Here is a 5915-nt window from a genome sequence, read left to right as displayed (position 1 = left end):
ATTCTACTACAGACCACTTGTGGGGGTTGGGAGAATTATAGAATACAGAAATAATGTCCAGAGTTTATTGCACAGTAGAATTATCACACTCTCCAACCCTGTCAAAGGGCCAGGCCCGGCGGGAGGTGGGTGCGGTCATGGTCATATTCTCAGATTCCGAATTACTTGTTGAAGTGGGTATTTTGGGAAGCAGGCATGATCTCCTCCGTTTCTGTCATCATAAAATAAGGATGGATATTTTGGGAAAGCAGATAGACGCCACTTGGCATTCTTCCATCTGTGTCAAAATAGGGAACAAGCCCACAAGTTGCTCCCTAAGAGATCAGTACTAAATATTAATTTAATAGGCTTTCTATGACTTTACCATTTGATTCTTAAATAATTAGAGAAGATTACTAGAAACAAAGTCAGTACAAACTCTAGTTGTAACTGCTATTAGATGTTTTCAACTGTCTGTAGCCATTTTTGCACTCAGGGTGCAGGTAGTTTATAGGAATTTCCAGAAGTTTTCTATCTCTAGAAGAAGAACCTGTACATATTTATGTTTTCTGAGATTTATTTGTTTTATTTTACGTGTTTGGGTAGTTTACCTTCATGCATGCCTGAGTACCATTTGTGTGCAGTGCCCTTAGAGACTAGAAGAGGAAGTCAGATCCCCTGAGATAAGAGTTAAAGATAGTTGTGAGTTGTGATGTCCATGCTGGGACTTGAACCTGGGTCTTCTGCAAGAGCAGTCAGTGCTTTTAGATGCTGAGCCATCTGCCCAGCCCCCCCCCCTGACATCTTTTTTATCCCACCTCAGGAATTGACTTTAGTGTGCAATCTTGTTTCCTGGGAACTTGGGCAATGCTACTATTACATTCCCATCTGGTACAGTGGGTCTTATTCTGATCATTTACCAAAAAGGAAATTTTGTCTGTTTATGTTTCAAGCTCATAAGAAATGGGAACTTAGCACCTGCCCCAAAGATTCAGCTGGAGGTGCTCTAGCAACTTGTCTTCATAACTTATGAGTTTCAAGTATTTCTTCAGAAAACTCAGATACTGAGAGTCTCGCTAGCTCCAGAAAGGAGATAAACAAAGAGGGACCTTTCAGTACTTAGCATTTTATGGGGGAACTTCTGGCCTGAAACTAACTCTGGAGGAACTTGTTTATCATTGGGTTCCATTAGGCTTCACGGCAGGTGATGAACTGAGCGCTATCTAATTTGAACAGCCACGAAGTCTACGTACTCTGTAATTAAATAGCTGCATAGATCCTGTGTTCCTAAGTCTTCTTCAAATGGCCCACTTGGTTCATTTCACAAGTAAGCCTAAGAGAGTGTGGTGGTTAGAAAGAAAATGGCTCCCATAGGGAGTGGCACTACTAGGAGGTTTGGCTTTGTTGGAATAGGCATGGCCTTGTTGGAGGAAGTGTGTCCCTACTGGGGGTGGGCACTGAGGTCTCCTATACTCAAGTTATGCCCAGTATGACACAGACTGCTTCTGCTGACTACAGATCAAGAGGGAGAACTCTCAGCTCCGTCTTCAGCTTTATGGCTGCCTGTGTGCGAACATGCTCCCTGCCATTGATGACGATGGACTAAACCTCTGAACTGTAAGCCAGTGCCAATTAAATGCTTTTTTAAAATAAGAGTTACTGTGCACAAACTGTTTCACAGCAGTAGAAACCCTAACCAAAAGATTCTCCTTTGGGCAAGTTATCGAGGAGGCAAACCGTAAGCCTAAAACTTATTTTTGTTTTTATTGGTGTGTGTGGTGTGCTTGCTTGTGTGTCCATGTTTGTGTGTGTTTAGATGCCTGCAGGGGCCAAAAGAAGATATTGGATGTTAAGAGGTGAGTGTGAGCCATCTGACATGGGTGCAGGGAACCAAACTTGGATCTCTGGGAAAGTACCGAGCACTCTTGACTAGTGATTCATTCTTTAGCCTCTTCGGTCTAATTTTCACATGGCTGCATGCAATATGCCTGCTCCTGATGAAAGAAGACTGCTGCCTGGTTCCTAGGGAACTGGACAACAGACATCCTTTTAACAGACAGGGGATGGACTTAGAAAGCCAGTGCTTTTCATGGAAAAAAAAAATCTGGCTAGAGAGGCAGGTTGGTCTCTGTGAGTTTGAGGCTAGCCTGGTCTACATAGTGACAAGGTCAGTCAGAGTTACATGATGAAATACTGTCCTAAAAATAGAAATTTCTATCTAGAAGTAAAGACCTACAGAGATTTCTGGGCAGGTGCTGCTACTTCTATGGATTATCCAGAAGAATGAAAGAGAAGGATTAATGAAGGCAAGCATAGGAAACAAATGTGTTTATGAGGTGTAGCTCTTAAATATTTCCAGGGTCTGAAAACGTTTGAACCTCAAGCAAACATTCCTCAGATTGTCGATTAATAGGCTTCTAAAAATAGACTTCTAAGTCATCTCATGGACAGGAAGGCCTTGGAGGTCAGTGTTGACCAACCATCTCATGGGTCCAAAACTCGAGTTAAGAGATCAAAAAAAGCAGAAGGTAAAGTAAAAGTTGGATAAAGACATTGCAGTAGACAGGAGCTTCTCAAAATCAGTCCACAAGAGAAGATGGAAATTCTTCAACATCCTTGATGTAAGAGGAGAAAAACAGAGGCTAGGAATCTCATTCAGGGGTAGAACATTTTCTAGGACACTCAAAGCCCTGTGTTTGGTATTCAGCTTTGTGGTGAGGGGAAGGGTAGGCAACAAAAGGCAGAGGTGTGCAAGGTAAAAGTCCCCAAAAGACCAAAAACACAATAAAAAACAACCAAACAAACCCAGGAAAACTGAAAACGAAGAGCAGACATGATCCACATTTTGAAGTTTACAGGGAACCAGAACCGGAAGCACGGCTTGAGAGGCAAACAGTTAGCAACTGCCCTCCAGAAAATCTTGGTTTAATTTATTGGTAATTTAAAGAAATTGCAGAGATAATAGTTTGACATGAATTGTTAAGGTTCTGATGAAAAAACATGGGAATATACACCATAAGAGCGGGACTGTGACTTTCATTAGAAACATAACCTGATTTGGGTCACTTCTGTTGAGCTCATTAGCAACCATTACATAGGTCACAACACTGGCTCTTGTCTAAAACTGACCATACCTGGGGACAGCAAGAGAGGACAGAATGCATTGATAATCTGCCATAGAGTGGATGCAGTGATTGGTCGCTAGCTCTATCAACAACAGACAGAAAATTACAGTGAGTGGACTAAGCAAATGGGAGCTGGCACTGGGGTGCCTGAGCTAAAGCGCCGCACTTTCGAAACCCAGCCTTCGATGTCTGGTAGTGTTTCTCCCTCTGTGTCGCAGGTTCTCCTTTCCATGCCACTGCTCTGCTCCTTCTGCAGTAAATCCCTACCCGCACCTGGCAGTTCACACACACAAGCGCTTTACAAACCTTGTTCAAAACTCATCTCCAAAAGTGTTCTTCAAATTACCCTAATTATAACCTTCCTTTATTTTTTATTATTTATTTATTTATTTATTTGCGCCACAACAACGTTTATTGGGAACGGGGAGGGGATCAGTCCTTCTTGGCCGCCGCCTTCCTCATGGCGGCCAGCACGTTGCTCAGCTCCTCCCGCTTCCTCTTGGCGCGTGTGTGCGTGCCCACCTGCTTCTTGATGAACTTGAGCGCGCGCTTGTCCTTGGACACCCTGAGCAGTTCCGTGGCGCGCCTCTCCTAGGGCGCGAAGCCGCACACCTCCCGGATCATGTCCCGCACGAACTTGGTGTGCTTTGTGAGGCATCCCCGCTGCCGGCTGTGCCTCAGCTGGCTCAAGTTCTTTGTCACCTTGTGGCCCTTGTTGAGGCCCACGGCCATGGGGTAGCGCAGGGCCATGGCTGCTCCTCTCCGATGGCGGCCGCGACAGGCTATAACCTTCCTTTAAGCCCACTGTGACCTATACTTTAATCTTGGACTATGTGAAGACTCAGGAGCGCAGCGCATTGTACTTTGGTGATGGGTCTCTAAAACTGTGTTTTAACTTATTCCATGTGCTGTTTTACTTATTCCAGTTTGGTTTCGTTACTCAAACTGAGAAATTGCCAGCAAGCGCCCAGGCGTATGCGCGCACAAATATGCTTGCTGAGATGTCAGGAACGTCTGGTTTGATTTGGATCATATGGATAGGTCTGGATGGATGGATCTACGATTTTACTGATGAATTTGAAATTCTGTGTTTCTTTTAGAGTTAAGAAGCAAAAGTTTGAGTTTATTTTGATATTTTCCAATCTTTGAAAACATACATTGACTAATACCAAAAAGCAACCTGGACCAAAAGGTTAAAATTGTGAACTTTAAAGCCCAGGACCATTGAAACTAAGACAGCACATTTTTATGAAGATTCAGTTCAACTTGAAGTTCAGTAAGATGCATAAAGATTGCACACACAGTAAGACATGTAGCCAGATGAGTGGTGCACAGATCTAATCCCGGCATTCAGTCAGCTAAAGTAGAGGCATCATGAACTTCAATTAGCCTGGACTAGACAGCAGGAGCCTGCCTTAAAAAGAAAAAAAAAATCTATGCCAGAAAAAAAAATATGAAAGTCATAGAAAATTACTGAACTTCTAATAAATAAGGGAATGCAAATTCATCTTCAGTGTTACTGGTGTGTTTTTGAGTCCACAGATTGCTTCATTCTGTTAGTGCTGACACTATTCGTCACTCTCATGCCGACATTTTTCATGGAACCTTCTTATGAACTGACCCCTTGGGTTCCAATAGATTTCATTTTGACAAATGCTGCTTTGTAATGTCACGGAAAATATTTCCCCTGGAAAAAAAAAACCACTTTGTTTACTCCATTCATAAAAGGCTTTGGCAGGGCTTGATAAACTCTATTTTTTAAACAACTCTCAAATAACACATTCTTTGCTGTAGGCTTGTACATTTTATGAGGTGTGTCAAAGATTCTGAGCATTATATTTTAAAAGTCTTGTTCAACGGCAACTCAAGAAACTGGCTTATTTCACCAGCTGTAAATAAAGTAATTTAGGTCTCATTTAGGATAGTATTATTTTTAATTTTACAAACTTTATTATTAAAAACAATTTGCAAATAAAATAAACAACACACATAAAAATTATCAGTTTACATTTTAGAGACTTTCTATACAGTTAGAACAGCCATCCTGAAGATATGGATATTAACATTGAATCTTACAATTTCACTATCCAATTTATATTTTTATCCACTACCAAAACAAAAAACTCCATGGCAGAATTAGAACTAGAACAATTAACTTTATTTCCTCTTTCATAACCTATGTCCATACCTATATCCAGTCCTTCATCTAGAGCAATAATTCTTAAATGAGCATAATATACAGGAAGAGTTATAGACTTTGAATGTACTCCTTGTTTGCAAAAGATTATACAGAGGAATTCTGCAGTGATAGGGATATAAACAATCTTAGACAATTAATAAATGTATCAGTAAGAGTTCTTCAGAAAAACAGAACTGATTAGATGAATGTGTATGTAAGTGTGCATGGATATGTGAGAATGTGTGCATGTATGTGTGTGTGCATGTATGTGTGTGCATGCATGTGTTTGTATAAAAATGTGAATGTGTGTGTTGTGAGAGTGTGTGCATGAGTGTTTGACTGTGTGTATAGTGTGTGAAAGAGTTTGTGTGTGTGTGTGTGTGTGTGTGTGTGTGTGTGTGTGTGTACTTTATTAATTCAGCTTACTTCAAAATACTAACAACAGCTAAACCATATCTGATAGTTGCTTGGTCCTTGAGGCTGCATGCCCTCAGAAGCTGACATATTTCCACAGTGACTGTCTCACACTGGAGAGGTTGAGAAGTGGATAATTGCTCAATCCACAGGGCTGAGAGTCCCAGCAGTCCCAATCTCGCACTGAAAACCTAGAGATTTCTTAAAATCATTGGTCC

At 41.4% G+C, this 5915-nt stretch overlaps 1 pseudogene; it reads right to left on the bottom strand.

Moving 5' to 3' along the window:
* Positions 1–3536: 3536 nt before the first annotated feature.
* On the bottom strand, positions 3537–3878 carry LOC148121218 (large ribosomal subunit protein eL36 pseudogene; annotated as a pseudogene).
* Between the last annotated feature and the right edge of the window lie 2037 nt (positions 3879–5915).

Source organism: Myodes glareolus, chromosome 8 (genome assembly GCF_982192425.1).
Source record: "Myodes glareolus chromosome 8, mMyoGla1.1, whole genome shotgun sequence".
In the NCBI taxonomy this organism is placed as follows: Eukaryota; Metazoa; Chordata; class Mammalia; order Rodentia; family Cricetidae; genus Myodes; species Myodes glareolus.
This window is presented reverse-complemented; position numbering and strand designations above follow the sequence as displayed.